This window comes from Channa argus, unplaced genomic scaffold, assembly GCF_033026475.1.
Source record: "Channa argus isolate prfri unplaced genomic scaffold, Channa argus male v1.0 Contig032, whole genome shotgun sequence".
Classification (NCBI taxonomy): Eukaryota; Metazoa; Chordata; class Actinopteri; order Anabantiformes; family Channidae; genus Channa; species Channa argus.
The window spans coordinates 116,906-138,717 of NW_027125251.1; the positions used below are offsets into that span (position 1 = coordinate 116,906).

At 41.9% G+C, this 21,812-nt stretch overlaps 22 pseudogenes; all 22 read left to right on the forward strand.

The window, feature by feature from the left end:
* Positions 1–863: 863 nt before the first annotated feature.
* Positions 864–982, forward strand: LOC137116841 (5S ribosomal RNA; annotated as a pseudogene).
* Positions 983–1,839: 857 nt separating this feature from the next.
* On the forward strand, positions 1,840–1,958 carry LOC137117054 (5S ribosomal RNA; annotated as a pseudogene).
* An 867-nt stretch (positions 1,959–2,825) lies between these two features.
* LOC137117055 (5S ribosomal RNA) lies at positions 2,826–2,944 on the forward strand (annotated as a pseudogene).
* An 867-nt stretch (positions 2,945–3,811) lies between these two features.
* On the forward strand, positions 3,812–3,930 carry LOC137117056 (5S ribosomal RNA; annotated as a pseudogene).
* Positions 3,931–4,797: 867 nt separating this feature from the next.
* LOC137117057 (5S ribosomal RNA) lies at positions 4,798–4,916 on the forward strand (annotated as a pseudogene).
* Positions 4,917–5,773: 857 nt separating this feature from the next.
* LOC137116842 (5S ribosomal RNA) lies at positions 5,774–5,892 on the forward strand (annotated as a pseudogene).
* An 857-nt stretch (positions 5,893–6,749) lies between these two features.
* Positions 6,750–6,868, forward strand: LOC137116971 (5S ribosomal RNA; annotated as a pseudogene).
* An 867-nt stretch (positions 6,869–7,735) lies between these two features.
* Positions 7,736–7,854, forward strand: LOC137117058 (5S ribosomal RNA; annotated as a pseudogene).
* An 857-nt stretch (positions 7,855–8,711) lies between these two features.
* LOC137116843 (5S ribosomal RNA) lies at positions 8,712–8,830 on the forward strand (annotated as a pseudogene).
* Positions 8,831–9,687: 857 nt separating this feature from the next.
* Positions 9,688–9,806, forward strand: LOC137117059 (5S ribosomal RNA; annotated as a pseudogene).
* An 857-nt stretch (positions 9,807–10,663) lies between these two features.
* LOC137117062 (5S ribosomal RNA) lies at positions 10,664–10,782 on the forward strand (annotated as a pseudogene).
* An 857-nt stretch (positions 10,783–11,639) lies between these two features.
* LOC137116948 (5S ribosomal RNA) lies at positions 11,640–11,758 on the forward strand (annotated as a pseudogene).
* Positions 11,759–12,625: 867 nt separating this feature from the next.
* Positions 12,626–12,744, forward strand: LOC137117063 (5S ribosomal RNA; annotated as a pseudogene).
* An 857-nt stretch (positions 12,745–13,601) lies between these two features.
* LOC137116844 (5S ribosomal RNA) lies at positions 13,602–13,720 on the forward strand (annotated as a pseudogene).
* Positions 13,721–14,577: 857 nt separating this feature from the next.
* Positions 14,578–14,696, forward strand: LOC137117064 (5S ribosomal RNA; annotated as a pseudogene).
* Positions 14,697–15,563: 867 nt separating this feature from the next.
* On the forward strand, positions 15,564–15,682 carry LOC137117065 (5S ribosomal RNA; annotated as a pseudogene).
* An 867-nt stretch (positions 15,683–16,549) lies between these two features.
* Positions 16,550–16,668, forward strand: LOC137117066 (5S ribosomal RNA; annotated as a pseudogene).
* Positions 16,669–17,535: 867 nt separating this feature from the next.
* LOC137116693 (5S ribosomal RNA) lies at positions 17,536–17,654 on the forward strand (annotated as a pseudogene).
* An 857-nt stretch (positions 17,655–18,511) lies between these two features.
* On the forward strand, positions 18,512–18,630 carry LOC137116846 (5S ribosomal RNA; annotated as a pseudogene).
* An 857-nt stretch (positions 18,631–19,487) lies between these two features.
* Positions 19,488–19,606, forward strand: LOC137116960 (5S ribosomal RNA; annotated as a pseudogene).
* An 846-nt stretch (positions 19,607–20,452) lies between these two features.
* LOC137116994 (5S ribosomal RNA) lies at positions 20,453–20,571 on the forward strand (annotated as a pseudogene).
* An 867-nt stretch (positions 20,572–21,438) lies between these two features.
* On the forward strand, positions 21,439–21,557 carry LOC137116694 (5S ribosomal RNA; annotated as a pseudogene).
* Positions 21,558–21,812: the final 255 nt, after the last annotated feature.

Genomic DNA, 21,812 nt, shown 5'->3' on the forward strand with positions numbered 1-21,812 from the left:
TGCTTGGGTTTACGGGCAGCACAAGCTGGTGTTACTGCCTATTTATTCATAGAAATTGTTCTATATTTTCATCAAATTTTGTTCTTTCATTGCTGTTTTGCTACTTTATTGGTTTTTCAACCATCGTGCTACATTACTAGTAGACCATGTTACGGTCCTGGCCATATGTGTTGTTTTTATTTTCTCGTTCTTATAGGTGCCCTGCCTGATTGGCCGGATTGAGGGGCAGTACAGGAAGCTGATTGGTCCATCCTACACTTCCTGGAGTTTTAAAAGTACGGTTCCCAACAGCTAGCGAGGCTCTTTCTGGCAGTAACACCTGTTTGCTGTTCTTGGTTTCCAAACCTTATTTAGCATTTTTGAATTGTTAGGTTTTGTGCCGTGGTTTTGTTTATAAATTGTATATTTTGTAATTCGTATTAAATCTGTAGGGGTGAACAGCCATTTTCTTTTGATTGTTTTCTCTTGTTTTCACATTAGGGAGTTAGGGTTAGCGACTGTCTTTTGGTTTGTTTATTTCTATCAGGCTAGCTAGCACTTTCTGTGGGAAATGGCTTATTTTGTTTATTATGTTGGCCTTGGTTCGCCCTGAGTTGTAGTGTCATGTTTTGTTTGACACTTTCTTTCGTTTAAAATAAATATCATTCTGTTGGAACATCTCGGTCCTGGATTTTGGTTTGGGGATCGGAGAGGGAACATGCTAATTTATCTTTGTATGTTGCACCCTGACCCCCTGGACAGGGGCGTAACAGACCAGTACAGTTATAGTACTTTGTACTTTGCCACATTTATCTTCGTCTTAGCAAGTTTCATGCATTCTGCTTCTCCAACGTTTTTAAGAGCTGTTGATGATGTCAAATGCAGCTTACGGCCACACCGCTCTCTAAGCGCCCGATCTCGTCCGATCTCGGCAGCCAAATAGAGCCGGGCCTGGTTAGTACTTGGTAGGAAGACCGCGTGGGAATACCAGGTGCTGTAAGCTTTTTTGCTTGGGTTTACGGGCAGCACAAGCTGGTGTTACTGCCTATTTATTCATAGAAATTGTTCTATATTTTCATCAAATTTTGTTCTTTCATTACTGTTTTGCTACTTTATTGGTTTGTCAACCATCGTGCTTCATTACTAGTAGACCATGTTACGGTCCTGGCCATATGTGTTGTTTTTATTTTGTTGTTCTTATAGGTGCCCTGCCTGATTGGCCGGATTGGGGGGCAGTACAGGAAGCTGATTGGTCCATCCTACACTTCCTGGAGTTTTAAAAGTACGGTTCCCAACAGCTAGCGAGGCTCTTTCTGGCAGCAGCACCTGTTTGCTGTTCTTGGTTTCCAAACTTTATTTAGCATTTTTGAATTGTTAGGTTTTATGCCGTCGTTTTGTTTATAAATTGTATATTTTGTAAATAGTATTAAATCTGTAGGGGTGAACTGCCATTTTCTTTGGATTGTTTTCACATTTGGGAGTTAGGGTTAGCGACTGTCTTTTGGTTTGTTTCTTTCTATCAGGCTAGCTAGCACTTTCTGTGGGAAATGGCTTATTTTGTTTATTATGTTGGCCTTGGTTCGCCCTGAGTTGTAGTGTCATGTTTTGTTTGACACTTTCTTTCGTTTAAAATGAATATCATTCTGTTGGAACATCTCGATCCTGGATTTTGGTTTGGGGATCGGAGAGGGAACATGCTAATTTATCTTTGTATGTTGCACCCTGACCCCCTGGACAGGGGCGTAACAGACCAGTACAGTTATAGTACTTTGTACTTTGCCACATTTATCTTCTTCTTAGCAAGTGTCATGCCTTCTGCTTCTCCAGCGTTTTTAAGAGCTGTTGATGATGTCAAATGCAGCTTACGGCCACACCGCTCTCTAAGCGCCCGATCTCGTCCGATCTCGGCAGCCAAATAGAGCCGGGCCTGGTTAGTACTTGGTAGGAAGACCGCCTGGGAATACCAGGTGCTGTAAGCTTTTTTGCTTGGGTTTACGGGCAGCACAAGCTGGTGTTACTGCCTATTTATTCATAGAAATTGTTCTATATTTTCATCAAATTTTGTTCTTTCATTGCTGTTTTGCTACTTTATTGGTTTGTCAACCATCGTGCTTCATTACTAGTAGACCATGTTACGGTCCTGGCCATATGTGTTGTTTTTATTTTCTCATTCTTATAGGTGCCCTGCCTGATTGGCCGGATTGAGGGGCAGTACAGGAAGCTGATTGGTCCATCCTACACTTCCTGGAGTTTTAAAAGTACGGTTCCCAACAGCTAGCGAGGCTCTTTCTGGCAGCAGCACCTGTTTGCTGTTCTTGGTTTCCAAACCTTATTTAGCATTTTTGAATTCTTAGGTTTTGTGCCGTGGTTTTGTTTATAAATTGTATATTTTGTAATTCGTATTAAATCTGTAGGGGTGAACAGCCATTTTCTTTTGATTGTTTTCTCTTGTTTTCACATTAGGGAGTTAGGGTTAGCGACTGTCTTTTGGTTTGTTTATTTCTATCAGGCTAGCTAGCACTTTCTGTGGGAAATGGCTTATTTTGTTTATTATGTTGGCCTTGGTTCGCCCTGAGTTGTAGTGTCATGTTTTGTTTGACACTTTCTTTCGTTTAAAATAAATATCATTCTGTTGGAACATCTCGATCCTGGATTTTGGTTTGGGGATCGGAGAGGGAACATGCTAATTTATCTTTGTATGTTGCACCCTGACCCCCTGGACAGGGGCGTAACAGACCAGTACAGTTATAGTACTTTGTACTTTGCCACATTTATCTTCTTCTTAGCAAGTGTCATGCATTCTGCTTCTCCAGCGTTTTTAAGAGCTGTTGATGATGTCAAAAGCAGCTTACGGCCACACCGCTCTCTAAGCGCCCGATCTCGTCCGATCTCGGCAGCCAAATAGAGCCGGGCCTGGTTAGTACTTGGTAGGAAGACCGCCTGGGAATACCAGGTGCTGTAAGCTTTTTTGCTTGGGTTTACGGGCAGCACAAGCTGGTGTTACTGCCTATTTATTCATAGAAATTGTTCTATATTTTCATCAAATTTTGTTCTTTCATTGCTGTTTTGCTACTTTATTGGTTTTTCAACCATCGTGCTTCATTACTAGTAGACCATGTTACGGTCCTGGCCATATGTGTTGTTTTTATTTTCTCGTTCTTATAGGTGCCCTGCCTGATTGGCCGGATTGAGGGGCAGTACAGGAAGCTGATTGGTCCATCCTACACTTCCTGGAGTTTTAAAAGTACGGTTCCCAACAGCTAGCGAGGCTCTTTCTGGCAGCAGCACCTGTTTGCTGTTCTTGGTTTCCAAACCTTATTTAGCATTTTTGAATTCTTAGGTTTTGTGCCGTGGTTTTGTTTATAAATTGTATATTTTGTAATTCGTATTAAATCTGTAGGGGTGAACAGCCATTTTCTTTTGATTGTTTTCTCTTGTTTTCACATTAGGGAGTTAGGGTTAGCGACTGTCTTTTGGTTTGTTTATTTCTATCAGGCTAGCTAGCACTTTCTGTGGGAAATGGCTTATTTTGTTTATTATGTTGGCCTTGGTTTGCCCTGAGTTGTAGTGTCATGTTTTGTTTGACACTTTCTTTCGTTTAAAATAAATATCATTCTGTTGGAACATCTCGATCCTGGATTTTGGTTTGGGGATCGGAGAGGGAACATGCTAATTTATCTTTGTATGTTGCACCCTGACCCCCTGGACAGGGGCGTAACAGACCAGTACAGTTATAGTACTTTGTACTTTGCCACATTTATCTTCTTCTTAGCAAGTGTCATGCATTCTGCTTCTCCAGCGTTTTTAAGAGCTGTTGATGATGTCAAATGCAGCTTACGGCCACACCGCTCTCTAAGCGCCCGATCTCGTCCGATCTCGGCAGCCAAATAGAGCCGGGCCTGGTTAGTACTTGGTAGGAAGACCGCCTGGGAATACCAGGTGCTGTAAGCTTTTTTGCTTGGGTTTACGGGCAGCACAAGCTGGTGTTACTGCCTATTTATTCATAGAAATTGTTCTATATTTTCATCAAATTTTGTTCTTTCATTGCTGTTTTGCTACTTTATTGGTTTTTCAACCATCGTGCTTCATTACTAGTAGACCATGTTACGGTCCTGGCCATATGTGTTGTTTTTATTTTCTCGTTCTTATAGGTGCCCTGCCTGATTGGCCGGATTGAGGGGCAGTACAGGAAGCTGATTGGTCCATCCTACACTTCCTGGAGTTTTAAAAGTACGGTTCCCAACAGCTAGCGAGGCTCTTTCTGGCAGCAGCACCTGTTTGCTGTTCTTGGTTTCCAAACCTTATTTAGCATTTTTGAATTCTTAGGTTTTGTGCCGTGGTTTTGTTTATAAATTGTATATTTTGTAATTCGTATTAAATCTGTAGGGGTGAACAGCCATTTTCTTTTGATTGTTTTCTCTTGTTTTCACATTAGGGAGTTAGGGTTAGCGACTGTCTTTTGGTTTGTTTATTTCTATCAGGCTAGCTAGCACTTTCTGTGGGAAATGGCTTATTTTGTTTATTATGTTGGCCTTGGTTCGCCCTGAGTTGTAGTGTCATGTTTTGTTTGACACTTTCTTTCGTTTAAAATAAATATCATTCTGTTGGAACATCTCGGTCCTGGATTTTGGTTTGGGGATCGGAGAGGGAACATGCTAATTTATCTTTGTATGTTGCACCCTGACCCCCTGGACAGGGGCGTAACAGACCAGTACAGTTATAGTACTTTGTACTTTGCCACATTTATCTTCTTCTTAGCAAGTGTCATGCATTCTGCTTCTCCAGCGTTTTTAAGAGCTGTTGATGATGTCAAATGCAGCTTACGGCCACACCGCTCTCTAAGCGCCCGATCTCGTCCGATCTCGGCAGCCAAATAGAGCCGGGCCTGGTTAGTACTTGGTAGGAAGACCGCCTGGGAATACCAGGTGCTGTAAGCTTTTTTGCTTGGGTTTACGGGCAGCACAAGCTGGTGTTACTGCCTATTTATTCATAGAAATTGTTCTATATTTTCATCAAATTTTGTTCTTTCATTGCTGTTTTGCTACTTTATTGGTTTTTCAACCATCGTGCTTCATTACTAGTAGACCATGTTACGGTCCTGGCCATATGTGTTGTTTTTATTTTGTTGTTCTTATAGGTGCCCTGCCTGATTGGCCGGATTGGGGGGCAGTACAGGAAGCTGATTGGTCCATCCTACACTTCCTGGAGTTTTAAAAGTACGGTTCCCAACAGCTAGCGAGGCTCTTTCTGGCAGCAGCACCTGTTTGCTGTTCTTGGTTTCCAAACTTTATTTAGCATTTTTGAATTGTTAGGTTTTATGCCGTGGTTTTGTTTATAAATTGTATATTTTGTAAATAGTATTAAATCTGTAGGGGTGAACAGCCATTTTCTTTGGACTGTTTTCACATTAGGGAGTTAGGGTTAGCGACTGTGTTTTGGTTTGTTTATTTCTATCAGGCTAGCTAGCACTTTCTGTGGGAAATGGCTTATTTTGTTTATTATGTTGGCCTTGGTTCGCCCTGAGTTGTAGTGTCATGTTTTGTTTGACACTTTCTTTCGTTTAAAATAAATATCATTCTGTTGGAACATCTCGATCCTGGATTTTGGTTTGGGGATCGGAGAGGGAACATGCTAATTTATCTTTGTATGTTGCACCCTGACCCCCTGGACAGGGGCGTAACAGACCAGTACAGTTATAGTACTTTGTACTTTGCCACATTTATCTTCGTCTTAGCAAGTTTCATGCATTCTGCTTCTCCAACGTTTTTAAGAGCTGTTGATGATGTCAAATGCAGCTTACGGCCACACCGCTCTCTAAGCGCCCGATCTCGTCCGATCTCGGCAGCCAAATAGAGCCGGGCCTGGTTAGTACTTGGTAGGAAGACCGCGTGGGAATACCAGGTGCTGTAAGCTTTTTTGCTTGGGTTTACGGGCAGCACAAGCTGGTGTTACTGCCTATTTATTCATAGAAATTGTTCTATATTTTCATCAAATTTTGTTCTTTCATTACTGTTTTGCTACTTTATTGGTTTGTCAACCATCGTGCTTCATTACTAGTAGACCATGTTACGGTCCTGGCCATATGTGTTGTTTTTGATATGTTGTTCTTATAGGTGCCCTGCCTGATTGGCCGGATTGAGGGGCAGTACAGGAAGCTGATTGGTCCATCCTACACTTCCTGGAGTTTTAAAAGTACGGTTCCCAACAGCTAGCGAGGCTCTTTCTGGCAGTAACACCTGTTTGCTGTTCTTGGTTTCCAAACCTTATTTAGCATTTTTGAATTGTTAGGTTTTGTGCCGTGGTTTTGTTTATAAATTGTATATTTTGTAAATAGTATTAAATCTGTAGGGGTGAACAGCCATTTTCTTTGGACTGTTTTCACATTAGGGAGTTAGGGTTAGCGACTGTCTTTTGGTTTGTTTATTTCTATCAGGCTAGCTAGCACTTTCTGTGGGAAATGGCTTATTTTGTTTATTATGTTGGCCTTGGTTCGCCCTGAGTTGTAGTGTCATGTTTTGTTTGACACTTTCTTTCGTTTAAAATGAATATCATTCTGTTGGAACATCTCGATCCTGGATTTTGGTTTGGGGATCGGAGAGGGAACATGCTAATTTATCTTTGTATGTTGCACCCTGACCCCCTGGACAGGGGCGTAACAGACCAGTACAGTTATAGTACTTTGTACTTTGCCACATTTATCTTCTTCTTAGCAAGTGTCATGCATTCTGCTTCTCCAGCGTTTTTAAGAGCTGTTGATGATGTCAAATGCAGCTTACGGCCACACCGCTCTCTAAGCGCCGGATCTCGTCCGATCTCGGCAGCCAAATAGAGCCGGGCCTGGTTAGTACTTGGTAGGAAGACCGCGTGGGAATACCAGGTGCTGTAAGCTTTTTTGCTTGGGTTTACGGGCAGCACAAGCTGGTGTTACTGCCTATTTATTCATAGAAATTGTTCTATATTTTCATCAAATTTTGTTCTTTCATTGCTGTTTTGCTACTTTATTGGTTTGTCAACCATCGTGCTTCATTACTAGTAGACCATGTTACGGTCCTGGCCATATGTGTTGTTTTTATTTTCTCGTTCTTATAGGTGCCCTGCCTGATTGGCCGGATTGAGGGGCAGTACAGGAAGCTGATTGGTCCATCCTACACTTCCTGGAGTTTTAAAAGTACGGTTCCCAACAGCTAGCGAGGCTCTTTCTGGCAGCAGCACCTGTTTGCTGTTCTTGGTTTCCAAACCTTATTTAGCATTTTTGAATTGTTAGGTTTTGTGCCGTGGTTTTGTTTATAAATTGTATATTTTGTAATTCGTATTAAATCTGTAGGGGTGAACAGCCATTTTCTTTTGATTGTTTTCTCTTGTTTTCACATTAGGGAGTTAGGGTTAGCGACTGTCTTTTGGTTTGTTTATTTCTATCAGGCTAGCTAGCACTTTCTGTGGGAAATGGCTTATTTTGTTTATTATGTTGGCCTTGGTTCGCCCTGAGTTGTAGTGTCATGTTTTGTTTGACACTTTCTTTCGTTTAAAATAAATATCATTCTGTTGGAACATCTCGGTCCTGGATTTTGGTTTGGGGATCGGAGAGGGAACATGCTAATTTATCTTTGTATGTTGCACCCTGACCCCCTGGACAGGGGCGTAACAGACCAGTACAGTTATAGTACTTTGTACTTTGCCACATTTATCTTCTTCTTAGCAAGTGTCATGCATTCTGCTTCTCCAGCGTTTTTAAGAGCTGTTGATGATGTCAAATGCAGCTTACGGCCACACCGCTCTCTAAGCGCCCGATCTCGTCCGATCTCGGCAGCCAAATAGAGCCGGGCCTGGTTAGTACTTGGTAGGAAGACCGCCTGGGAATACCAGGTGCTGTAAGCTTTTTTGCTTGGGTTTACGGGCAGCACAAGCTGGTGTTACTGCCTATTTATTCATAGAAATTGTTCTATATTTTCATCAAATTTTGTTCTTTCATTGCTGTTTTGCTACTTTATTGGTTTTTCAACCATCGTGCTTCATTACTAGTAGACCATGTTACGGTCCTGGCCATATGTGATGTTTTTATTTTGTTGTTCTTATAGGTGCCCTGCCTGATTGGCCGGATTGGGGGGCAGTACAGGAAGCTGATTGGTCCATCCTACACTTCCTGGAGTTTTAAAAGTACGGTTCCCAACAGCTAGCGAGGCTCTTTCTGGCAGCAGCACCTGTTTGCTGTTCTTGGTTTCCAAACTTTATTTAGCATTTTTGAATTGTTAGGTTTTATGCCGTGGTTTTGTTTATAAATTGTATATTTTGTAAATAGTATTAAATCTGTAGGGGTAAACAGCTATTTTCTTTGGACTGTTTTCACATTAGGGAGTTAGGGTTAGCGACTGTGTTTTGGTTTGTTTATTTCTATCAGGCTAGCTAGCACTTTCTGTGGGAAATGGCCTGTTTTGTTTATTATGTTGGCCTTGGTTCGCCCTGAGTTGTAGTGTCATGTTTTGTTTGACACTTTCTTTCGTTTAAAATAAATATCATTCTGTTGGAACATCTCGATCCTGGATTTTGGTTTGGGGATCGGAGAGGGAACATGCTAATTTATCTTTGTATGTTGCACCCTGACCCCCTGGACAGGGGCGTAACAGACCAGTACAGTTATAGTACTTTGTACTTTGCCACATTTATCTTCGTCTTAGCAAGTTTCATGCATTCTGCTTCTCCAACGTTTTTAAGAGCTGTTGATGATGTCAAATGCAGCTTACGGCCACACCGCTCTCTAAGCGCCCGATCTCGTCCGATCTCGGCAGCCAAATAGAGCCGGGCCTGGTTAGTACTTGGTAGGAAGACCGCGTGGGAATACCAGGTGCTGTAAGCTTTTTTGCTTGGGTTTACGGGCAGCACAAGCTGGTGTTACTGCCTATTTATTCATAGAAATTGTTCTATATTTTCATCAAATTTTGTTCTTTCATTACTGTTTTGCTACTTTATTGGTTTGTCAACCATCGTGCTTCATTACTAGTAGACCATGTTACGGTCCTGGCCATATGTGTTGTTTTTGATATGTTGTTCTTATAGGTGCCCTGCCTGATTGGCCGGATTGAGGGGCAGTACAGGAAGCTGATTGGTCCATCCTACACTTCCTGGAGTTTTAAAAGTACGGTTCCCAACAGCTAGCGAGGCTCTTTCTGGCAGCAGCACCTGTTTGCTGTTCTTGGTTTCCAAACCTTATTTAGCATTTTTGAATTGTTAGGTTTTGTGCCGTGGTTTTGTTTATAAATTGTATATTTTGTAAATAGTATTAAATCTGTAGGGGTGAACAGCCATTTTCTTTGGACTGTTTTCACATTAGGGAGTTAGGGTTAGCGACTGTCTTTTGGTTTGTTTATTTCTATCAGGCTAGCTAGCACTTTCTGTGGGAAATGGCTTATTTTGTTTATTATGTTGGCCTTGGTTCGCCCTGAGTTGTAGTGTCATGTTTTGTTTGACACTTTCTTTCGTTTAAAATAAATATCATTCTGTTGGAACATCTCGGTCCTGGATTTTGGTTTGGGGATCGGAGAGGGAACATGCTAATTTATCTTTGTATGTTGCACCCTGACCCCCTGGACAGGGGCGTAACAGACCAGTACAGTTATAGTACTTTGTACTTTGCCACATTTATCTTCTTCTTAGCAAGTGTCATGCATTCTGCTTCTCCAGCGTTTTTAAGAGCTGTTGATGATATCAAATGCAGCTTACGGCCACACCGCTCTCTAAGCGCCCGATCTCGTCCGATCTCGGCAGCCAAATAGAGCCGGGCCTGGTTAGTACTTGGTAGGAAGACCGCCTGGGAATACCAGGTGCTGTAAGCTTTTTTGCTTGGGTTTACGGGCAGCACAAGCTGGTGTTACTGCCTATTTATTCATAGAAATTGTTCTTTATTTTCATCAAATTTTGTTCTTTCATTGCTGTTTTGCTACTTTATTGGTTTTTCAACCATCGTGCTTCATTACTAGTAGACCATGTTACGGTCCTGGCCATATGTGTTGTTTTTATTTTGTTGTTCTTATAGGTGCCCTGCCTGATTGGCCGGTTTGGGGGGCAGTACAGGAAGCTGATTGGTCCATCCTACACTTCCTGGAGTTTTAAAAGTACGGTTCCCAACAGCTAGCGAGGCTCTTTCTGGCAGCAGCACCTGTTTGCTGTTCTTGGTTTCCAAACTTTATTTAGCATTTTTGAATTGTTAGGTTTTATGCCGTGGTTTTGTTTATAAATTGTATATTTTGTAAATAGTATTAAATCTGTAGGGGTGAACAGCCATTTTCTTTGGACTGTTTTCACATTAGGGAGTTAGGGTTAGCGACTGTGTTTTGGTTTGTTTATTTCTATCAGGCTAGCTAGCACTTTCTGTGGGAAATGGCTTATTTTGTTTATTATGTTGGCCTTGGTTCGCCCTGAGTTGTAGTGTCATGTTTTGTTTGACACTTTCTTTCGTTTAAAATAAATATCATTCTGTTGGAACATCTCGATCCTGGATTTTGGTTTGGGGATCGGAGAGGGAACATGCTAATTTATCTTTGTATGTTGCACCCTGACCCCCTGGACAGGGGCGTAACAGACCAGTACAGTTATAGTACTTTGTACTTTGCCACATTTATCTTCTTCTTAGCAAGTGTCATGCATTCTGCTTCTCCAGCGTTTTTAAGAGCTGTTGATGATGTCAAATGCAGCTTACGGCCACACCGCTCTCTAAGCGCCCGATCTCGTCCGATCTCGGCAGCCAAATAGAGCCGGGCCTGGTTAGTACTTGGTAGGAAGACCGCCTGGGAATACCAGGTGCTGTAAGCTTTTTTGCTTGGGTTTACGGGCAGCACAAGCTGGTGTTACTGCCTATTTATTCATAGAAATTGTTCTATATTTTCATCAAATTTTGTTCTTTCATTGCTGTTTTGCTACTTTATTGGTTTTTCAACCATCGTGCTTCATTACTAGTAGACCATGTTACGGTCCTGGCCATATGTGTTGTTTTTATTTTGTTGTTCTTATAGGTGCCCTGCCTGATTGGCCGGATTGGGGGGCAGTACAGGAAGCTGATTGGTCCATCCTACACTTCCTGGAGTTTTAAAAGTACGGTTCCCAACAGCTAGCGAGGCTCTTTCTGGCAGTAGCACCTGTTTGCTGTTCTTGGTTTCCAAACTTTATTTAGCATTTTTGAATTGTTAGGTTTTATGCCGTGGTTTTGTTTATAAATTGTATATTTTGTAAATAGTATTAAATCTGTAGGGGTGAACAGCCATTTTCTTTGGACTGTTTTCACATTAGGGAGTTAGGGTTAGCGACTGTGTTTTGGTTTGTTTATTTCTATCAGGCTAGCTAGCACTTTCTGTGGGAAATGGCTTATTTTGTTTATTATGTTGGCCTTGGTTCGCCCTGAGTTGTAGTGTCATGTTTTGTTTGACACTTTCTTTCGTTTAAAATAAATATCATTCTGTTGGAACATCTCGATCCTGGATTTTGGTTTGGGGATCGGAGAGGGAACATGCTAATTTATCTTTGTATGTTGCACCCTGACCCCCTGGACAGGGGCGTAACAGACCAGTACAGTTATAGTACTTTGTACTTTGCCACATTTGTCTTCTTCTTAGCAAGTGTCATGCATTCTGCTTCTCCAGTGTTTTTAAGAGCTGTTGATGATGTCAAATGCAGCTTACGGCCACACCGCTCTCTAAGCGCCCAATCTCGTCCGATCTCGGCAGCCAAATAGAGCCGGGCCTGGTTAGTACTTGGTAGGAAGACCACCTGGGAATACCAGGTGCTGTAAGCTTTTTTGCTTGGGTTTACGGGCAGCACAAGCTGGTGTTACTGCCTATTTATTCATAGAAATTGTTCTATATTTTCATCAAATTTTGTTCTTTCATTGCTGTTTTGCTACTTTATTGGTTTTTCAACCATCGTGCTTCATTACTAGTAGACCATGTTACGGTCCTGGCCATATGTGTTGTTTTTATTTTCTCGTTCTTATAGGTGCCCTGCCTGATTGGCCGGATTGAGGGGCAGTACAGGAAGCTGATTGGTCCATCCTACACTTCCTGGAGTTTTAAAAGTACGGTTCCCAACAGCTAGCGAGGCTCTTTCTGGCAGTAACACCTGTTTGCTGTTCTTGGTTTCCAAACCTTATTTAGCATTTTTGAATTGTTAGGTTTTGTGCCGTGGTTTTGTTTATAAATTGTATATTTTGTAATTCGTATTAAATCTGTAGGGGTGAACAGCCATTTTCTTTTGATTGTTTTCTCTTGTTTTTACATTAGGGAGTTAGGGTTAGCGACTGTCTTTTGGTTTGTTTATTTCTATCAGGCTAGCTAGCACTTTCTGTGGGAAATGGCTTATTTTGTTTATTATGTTGGCCTTGGTTCGCCCTGAGTTGTAGTGTCATGTTTTGTTTGACACTTTCTTTCGTTTAAAATAAATATCATTCTGTTGGAACATCTCGGTCCTGGATTTTGGTTTGGGGATCGGAGAGGGAACATGCTAATTTATCTTTGTATGTTGCACCCTGACCCCCTGGACAGGGGCGTAACAGACCAGTACAGTTATAGTACTTTGTACTTTGCCACATTTATCTTCTTCTTAGCAAGTGTCATGCATTCTGCTTCTCCAGCGTTTTTAAGAGCTGTTGATGATGTCAAATGCAGCTTACGGCCACACCGCTCTCTAAGCGCCCGATCTCGTCCGATCTCGGCAGCCAAATAGAGCCGGGCCTGGTTAGTACTTGGTAGGAAGACCGCCTGGGAATACCAGGTGCTGTAAGCTTTTTTGCTTGGGTTTACGGGCAGCACAAGCTGGTGTTACTGCCTATTTATTCATAGAAATTGTTCTTTATTTTCATCAAATTTTGTTCTTTCATTGCTGTTTTGCTACTTTATTGGTTTTTCAACCATCGTGCTTCATTACTAGTAGACCATGTTACGGTCCTGGCCATATGTGTTGTTTTTATTTTGTTGTTCTTATAGGTGCCCTGCCTGATTGGCCGGATTGGGGGGCAGTACAGGAAGCTGATTGGTCCATCCTACACTTCCTGGAGTTTTAAAAGTACGGTTCCCAACAGCTAGCGAGGCTCTTTCTGGCAGCAGCACCTGTTTGCTGTTCTTGGTTTCCAAACTTTATTTAGCATTTTTGAATTGTTAGGTTTTATGCCGTGGTTTTGTTTATAAATTGTATATTTTGTAAATAGTATTAAATCTGTAGGGGTGAACAGCCATTTTCTTTGGACTGTTTTCACATTAGGGAGTTAGGGTTAGCGACTGTGTTTTGGTTTGTTTATTTCTATCAGGCTAGCTAGCACTTTCTGTGGGAAATGGCTTATTTTGTTTATTATGTTGGCCTTGGTTCGCCCTGAGTTGTAGTGTCATGTTTTGTTTGACACTTTCTTTCGTTTAAAATAAATATCATTCTGTTGGAACATCTCGATCCTGGATTTTGGTTTGGGGATCGGAGAGGGAACATGCTAATTTATCTTTGTATGTTGCACCCTGACCCCCTGGACAGGGGCGTAACAGACCAGTACAGTTATAGTACTTTGTACTTTGCCACATTTATCTTCGTCTTAGCAAGTTTCATGCATTCTGCTTCTCCAACGTTTTTAAGAGCTGTTGATGATGTCAAATGCAGCTTACGGCCACACCGCTCTCTAAGCGCCCGATCTCGTCCGATCTCGGCAGCCAAATAGAGCCGGGCCTGGTTAGTACTTGGTAGGAAGACCGCGTGGGAATACCAGGTGCTGTAAGCTTTTTTGCTTGGGTTTACGGGCAGCACAAGCTGGTGTTACTGCCTATTTATTCATAGAAATTGTTCTATATTTTCATCAAATTTTGTTCTTTCATTACTGTTTTGCTACTTTATTGGTTTGTCAACCATCGTGCTTCATTACTAGTAGACCATGTTACGGTCCTGGCCATATGTGTTGTTTTTATTTTGTTGTTCTTATAGGTGCCCTGCCTGATTGGCCGGATTGGGGGGCAGTACAGGAAGCTGATTGGTCCATTCTACACTTCCTGGAGTTTTAAAAGTACGGTTCCCAACAGCTAGCGAGGCTCTTTCTGGCAGCAGCACCTGTTTGCTGTTCTTGGTTTCCAAACTTTATTTAGCATTTTTGAATTGTTAGGTTTTATGCCGTCGTTTTGTTTATAAATTGTATATTTTGTAAATAGTATTAAATCTGTAGGGGTGAACTGCCATTTTCTTTGGATTGTTTTCACATTTGGGAGTTAGGGTTAGCGACTGTCTTTTGGTTTGTTTCTTTCTATCAGGCTAGCTAGCACTTTCTGTGGGAAATGGCTTATTTTGTTTATTATGTTGGCCTTGGTTCGCCCTGAGTTGTAGTGTCATGTTTTGTTTGACACTTTCTTTCGTTTAAAATGAATATCATTCTGTTGGAACATCTCGATCCTGGATTTTGGTTTGGGGATCGGAGAGGGAACATGCTAATTTATCTTTGTATGTTGCACCCTGACCCCCTGGACAGGGGCGTAACAGACCAGTACAGTTATAGTACTTTGTACTTTGCCACATTTATCTTCTTCTTAGCAAGTGTCATGCCTTCTGCTTCTCCAGCGTTTTTAAGAGCTGTTGATGATGTCAAATGCAGCTTACGGCCACACCGCTCTCTAAGCGCCCGATCTCGTCCGATCTCGGCAGCCAAATAGAGCCGGGCCTGGTTAGTACTTGGTAGGAAGACCGCCTGGGAATACCAGGTGCTGTAAGCTTTTTTGCTTGGGTTTACGGGCAGCACAAGCTGGTGTTACTGCCTATTTATTCATAGAAATTGTTCTATATTTTCATCAAATTTTGTTCTTTCATTGCTGTTTTGCTACTTTATTGGTTTGTCAACCATCGTGCTTCATTACTAGTAGACCATGTTACGGTCCTGGCCATATGTGTTGTTTTTATTTTCTCATTCTTATAGGTGCCCTGCCTGATTGGCCGGATTGAGGGGCAGTACAGGAAGCTGATTGGTCCATCCTACACTTCCTGGAGTTTTAAAAGTACGGTTCCCAACAGCTAGCGAGGCTCTTTCTGGCAGCAGCACCTGTTTGCTGTTCTTGGTTTCCAAACCTTATTTAGCATTTTTGAATTCTTAGGTTTTGTGCCGTGGTTTTGTTTATAAATTGTATATTTTGTAATTCGTATTAAATCTGTAGGGGTGAACAGCCATTTTCTTTTGATTGTTTTCTCTTGTTTTCACATTAGGGAGTTAGGGTTAGCGACTGTCTTTTGGTTTGTTTATTTCTATCAGGCTAGCTAGCACTTTCTGTGGGAAATGGCTTATTTTGTTTATTATGTTGGCCTTGGTTCGCCCTGAGTTGTAGTGTCATGTTTTGTTTGACACTTTCTTTCGTTTAAAATAAATATCATTCTGTTGGAACATCTCGATCCTGGATTTTGGTTTGGGGATCGGAGAGGGAACATGCTAATTTATCTTTGTATGTTGCACCCTGACCCCCTGGACAGGGGCGTAACAGACCAGTACAGTTATAGTACTTTGTACTTTGCCACATTTATCTTCTTCTTAGCAAGTGTCATGCATTCTGCTTCTCCAGCGTTTTTAAGAGCTGTTGATGATGTCAAATGCAGCTTACGGCCACACCGCTCTCTAAGCGCCCGATCTCGTCCGATCTCGGCAGCCAAATAGAGCCGGGCCTGGTTAGTACTTGGTAGGAAGACCGCCTGGGAATACCAGGTGCTGTAAGCTTTTTTGCTTGGGTTTACGGGCAGCACAAGCTGGTGTTACTGCCTATTTATTCATAGAAATTGTTCTATATTTTCATCAAATTTTGTTCTTTCATTGCTGTTTTGCTACTTTATTGGTTTTTCAACCATCGTGCTTCATTACTAGTAGACCATGTTACGGTCCTGGCCATATGTGTTGTTTTTATTTTCTCGTTCTTATAGGTGCCCTGCCTGATTGGCCGGATTGAGGGGCAGTACAGGAAGCTGATTGGTCCATCCTACACTTCCTGGAGTTTTAAAAGTACGGTTCCCAACAGCTAGCGAGGCTCTTTCTGGCAGCAGCACCTGTTTGCTGTTCTTGGTTTCCAAACCTTATTTAGCATTTTTGAATTCTTAGGTTTTGTGCCGTGGTTTTGTTTATAAATTGTATATTTTGTAATTCGTATTAAATCTGTAGGGGTGAACAGCCATTTTCTTTTGATTGTTTTCTCTTGTTTTCACATTAGGGAGTTAGGGTTAGCGACTGTCTTTTGGTTTGTTTATTTCTATCAGGCTAGCTAGCACTTTCTGTGGGAAATGGCTTATTTTGTTTATTATGTTGGCCTTGGTTTGCCCTGAGTTGTAGTGTCATGTTTTGTTTGACACTTTCTTTCGTTTAAAATAAATATCATTCTGTTGGAACATCTCGATCCTGGATTTTGGTTTGGGGATCGGAGAGGGAACATGCTAATTTATCTTTGTATGTTGCACCCTGACCCCCTGGACAGGGGCGTAACAGACCAGTACAGTTATAGTACTTTGTACTTTGCCACATTTATCTTCTTCTTAGCAAGTGTCATGCATTCTGCTTCTCCAGCGTTTTTAAGAGCTGTTGATGATGTCAAATGCAGCTTACGGCCACACCGCTCTCTAAGCGCCCGATCTCGTCCGATCTCGGCAGCCAAATAGAGCCGGGCCTGGTTAGTACTTGGTAGGAAGACCGCCTGGGAATACCAGGTGCTGTAAGCTTTTTTGCTTGGGTTTACGGGCAGCACAAGCTGGTGTTACTGCCTATTTATTCATAGAAATTGTTCTATATTTTCATCAAATTTTGTTCTTTCATTGCTGTTTTGCTACTTTATTGGTTTTTCAACCATCGTGCTTCATTACTAGTAGACCATGTTACGGTCCTGGCCATATGTGTTGTTTTTATTTTCTCGTTCTTATAGGTGCCCTGCCTGATTGGCCGGATTGAGGGGCAGTACAGGAAGCTGATTGGTCCATCCTACACTTCCTGGAGTTTTAAAAGTACGGTTCCCAACAGCTAGCGAGGCTCTTTCTGGCAGCAGCACCTGTTTGCTGTTCTTGGTTTCCAAACCTTATTTAGCATTTTTGAATTCTTAGGTTTTGTGCCGTGGTTTTGTTTATAAATTGTATATTTTGTAATTCGTATTAAATCTGTAGGGGTGAACAGCCATTTTCTTTTGATTGTTTTCTCTTGTTTTCACATTAGGGAGTTAGGGTTAGCGACTGTCTTTTGGTTTGTTTATTTCTATCAGGCTAGCTAGCACTTTCTGTGGGAAATGGCTTATTTTGTTTATTATGTTGGCCTTGGTTCGCCCTGAGTTGTAGTGTCATGTTTTGTTTGACACTTTCTTTCGTTTAAAATAAATATCATTCTGTTGGAACATCTCGGTCCTGGATTTTGGTTTGGGGATCGGAGAGGGAACATGCTAATTTATCTTTGTATGTTGCACCCTGACCCCCTGGACAGGGGCGTAACAGACCAGTACAGTTATAGTACTTTGTACTTTGCCACATTTATCTTCTTCTTAGCAAGTGTCATGCATTCTGCTTCTCCAGCGTTTTTAAGAGCTGTTGATGATGTCAAATGCAGCTTACGGCCACACCGCTCTCTAAGCGCCCGATCTCGTCCGATCTCGGCAGCCAAATAGAGCCGGGCCTGGTTAGTACTTGGTAGGAAGACCGCCTGGGAATACCAGGTGCTGTAAGCTTTTTTGCTTGGGTTTACGGGCAGCACAAGCTGGTGTTACTGCCTATTTATTCATAGAAATTGTTCTATATTTTCATCAAATTTTGTTCTTTCATTGCTGTTTTGCTACTTTATTGGTTTTTCAACCATCGTGCTTCATTACTAGTAGACCATGTTACGGTCCTGGCCATATGTGTTGTTTTTATTTTGTTGTTCTTATAGGTGCCCTGCCTGATTGGCCGGATTGGGGGGCAGTACAGGAAGCTGATTGGTCCATCCTACACTTCCTGGAGTTTTAAAAGTACGGTTCCCAACAGCTAGCGAGGCTCTTTCTGGCAGCAGCACCTGTTTGCTGTTCTTGGTTTCCAAACTTTATTTAGCATTTTTGAATTGTTAGGTTTTATGCCGTGGTTTTGTTTATAAATTGTATATTTTGTAAATAGTATTAAATCTGTAGGGGTGAACAGCCATTTTCTTTGGACTGTTTTCACATTAGGGAGTTAGGGTTAGCGACTGTGTTTTGGTTTGTTTATTTCTATCAGGCTAGCTAGCACTTTCTGTGGGAAATGGCTTATTTTGTTTATTATGTTGGCCTTGGTTCGCCCTGAGTTGTAGTGTCATGTTTTGTTTGACACTTTCTTTCGTTTAAAATAAATATCATTCTGTTGGAACATCTCGATCCTGGATTTTGGTTTGGGGATCGGAGAGGGAACATGCTAATTTATCTTTGTATGTTGCACCCTGACCCCCTGGACAGGGGCGTAACAGACCAGTACAGTTATAGTACTTTGTACTTTGCCACATTTATCTTCGTCTTAGCAAGTTTCATGCATTCTGCTTCTCCAACGTTTTTAAGAGCTGTTGATGATGTCAAATGCAGCTTACGGCCACACCGCTCTCTAAGCGCCCGATCTCGTCCGATCTCGGCAGCCAAATAGAGCCGGGCCTGGTTAGTACTTGGTAGGAAGACCGCGTGGGAATACCAGGTGCTGTAAGCTTTTTTGCTTGGGTTTACGGGCAGCACAAGCTGGTGTTACTGCCTATTTATTCATAGAAATTGTTCTATATTTTCATCAAATTTTGTTCTTTCATTACTGTTTTGCTACTTTATTGGTTTGTCAACCATCGTGCTTCATTACTAGTAGACCATGTTACGGTCCTGGCCATATGTGTTGTTTTTGATATGTTGTTCTTATAGGTGCCCTGCCTGATTGGCCGGATTGAGGGGCAGTACAGGAAGCTGATTGGTCCATCCTACACTTCCTGGAGTTTTAAAAGTACGGTTCCCAACAGCTAGCGAGGCTCTTTCTGGCAGCAGCACCTGTTTGCTGTTCTTGGTTTCCAAACCTTATTTAGCATTTTTGAATTGTTAGGTTTTGTGCCGTGGTTTTGTTTATAAATTGTATATTTTGTAAATAGTATTAAATCTGTAGGGGTGAACAGCCATTTTCTTTGGACTGTTTTCACATTAGGGAGTTAGGGTTAGCGACTGTCTTTTGGTTTGTTTATTTCTATCAGGCTAGCTAGCACTTTCTGTGGGAAATGGCTTATTTTGTTTATTATGTTGGCCTTGGTTCGCCCTGAGTTGTAGTGTCATGTTTTGTTTGACACTTTCTTTCGTTTAAAATGAATATCATTCTGTTGGAACATCTCGATCCTGGATTTTGGTTTGGGGATCGGAGAGGGAACATGCTAATTTATCTTTGTATGTTGCACCCTGACCCCCTGGACAGGGGCGTAACAGACCAGTACAGTTATAGTACTTTGTACTTTGCCACATTTATCTTCTTCTTAGCAAGTGTCATGCCTTCTGCTTCTCCAGCGTTTTTAAGAGCTGTTGATGATGTCAAATGCAGCTTACGGCCACACCGCTCTCTAAGCGCCCGATCTCGTCCGATCTCGGCAGCCAAATAGAGCCGGGCCTGGTTAGTACTTGGTAGGAAGACCGCGTGGGGATACCAGGTGCTGTAAGCTTTTTTGCTTGGGTTTACGGGCAGCACAAGCTGGTGTTACTGCCTATTTATTCATAGAAATTGTTCTATATTTTCATCAAATTTTGTTCTTTCATTGCTGTTTTGCTACTTTATTGGTTTGTCAACCATCGTGCTTCATTACTAGTAGACCATGTTACGGTCCTGGCCATATGTGTTGTTTTTATTTTCTCATTCTTATAGGTGCCCTGCCTGATTGGCCGGATTGAGGGGCAGTACAGGAAGCTGATTGGTCCATCCTACACTTCCTGGAGTTTTAAAAGTACGGTTCCCAACAGCTAGCGAGGCTCTTTCTGGCAGCAGCACCTGTTTGCTGTTCTTGGTTTCCAAACCTTATTTAGCATTTTTGAATTCTTAGGTTTTGTGCCGTGGTTTTGTTTATAAATTGTATATTTTGTAATTCGTATTAAATCTGTAGGGGTGAACAGCCATTTTCTTTTGATTGTTTTCTCTTGTTTTCACATTAGGGAGTTAGGGTTAGCGACTGTCTTTTGGTTTGTTTATTTCTATCAGGCTAGCTAGCACTTTCTGTGGGAAATGGCTTATTTTGTTTATTATGTTGGCCTTGGTTCGCCCTGAGTTGTAGTGTCATGTTTTGTTTGACACTTTCTTTCGTTTAAAATAAATATCATTCTGTTGGAACATCTCGATCCTGGATTTTGGTTTGGGGATCGGAGAGGGAACATGCTAATTTATCTTTGTATGTTGCACCCTGACCCCCTGGACAGGGGCGTAACAGACCAGTACAGTTATAGTACTTTGTACTTTGCCACATTTATCTTCTTCTTAGCAAGTTTCATGCATTCTGCTTCTCCAACGTTTTTATGCAGCTTACGGCCACACAGCTCTCTAAGCGCCCGATCTCGTCCGATCTCGGCAGCCAAATAGAGCCGGGCCTGGTTAGTACTTGGTAGGAAGGCCGCCTGGGAATACCAGGTGCTGTAAGCTTTTTTGCTTGGGTTTACGGGCAGCACAAGCTGGTGTTACTGCCTATTTATTCATAGAAATTGTTCTATATTTTCATCAAATTTTGTTCTTTCATTGCTGTTTTGCTACTTTATTGGTTTGTCAACCATCGTGCTTCATTACTAGTAGACCATGTTACGGTCCTGGCCATATGTGTTGTTTTTATTTTGTTGTTCTTATAGGTGCCCTGCCTGATGGGCCGGATTGGGGGGCAGTACAGGAAGCTGATTGGTCCATCCTACACTTCCTGGAGTTTTAAAAGTACGGTTCCCAACAGCTAGCGAGGCTCTTTCTGGCAGCAGCACCTGTTTGCTGTTCTTGGTTTCCAAACTTTATTTAGCATTTTTGAATTGTTAGGTTTTATGCCGTGGTTTTGTTTATAAATTGTATATTTTGTAAATAGTATTAAATCTGTAGGGGTGAACAGCCATTTTCTTTTGATTGTTTTCTCTTGTTTTCACATTAGGGAGTTAGGGTTAGCGACTGTCTTTTGGTTTGTTTATTTCTATCAGGCTAGCTAGCACTTTCTGTGGGAAATGGCTTATTTTGTTTATTATGTTGGCCTTGGTTCGCCCTGAGTTGTAGTGTCATGTTTTGTTTGACACTTTCTTTCGTTTAAAATAAATATCATTCTGTTGGAACATCTCGGTCCTGGATTTTGGTTTGGGGATCGGAGAGGGAACATGCTAATTTATCTTTGTATGTTGCACCCTGACCCCCTGGACAGGGGCGTAACAGACCAGTACAGTTATAGTACTTTGTACTTTGCCACATTTATCTTCTTCTTAGCAAGTGTCATGCATTCTGCTTCTCCAGCGTTTTTAAGAGCTGTTGATGATGTCAAATGCAGCTTACGGCCACACCGCTCTCTAAGCGCCCGATCTCGTCCGATCTCGGCAGCCAAATAGAGCCGGGCCTGGTTAGTACTTGGTAGGAAGACCGCCTGGGAATACCAGGTGCTGTAAGCTTTTTTGCTTGGGTTTACGGGCAGCACAAGCTGGTGTTACTGCCTATTTATTCATAGAAATTGTTCTATATTTTCATCAAATTTTGTTCTTTCATTGCTGTTTTGCTACTTTATTGGTTTGTCAACCATCGTGCTTCATTACTAGTAGACCATGTTACGGTCCTGGCCATATGTGTTGTTTTTATTTTGTTGTTCTTATAGGTGCCCTGCCTGATTGGCCGGATTGGGGGGCAATACAGGAAGCTGATTGGTCCAT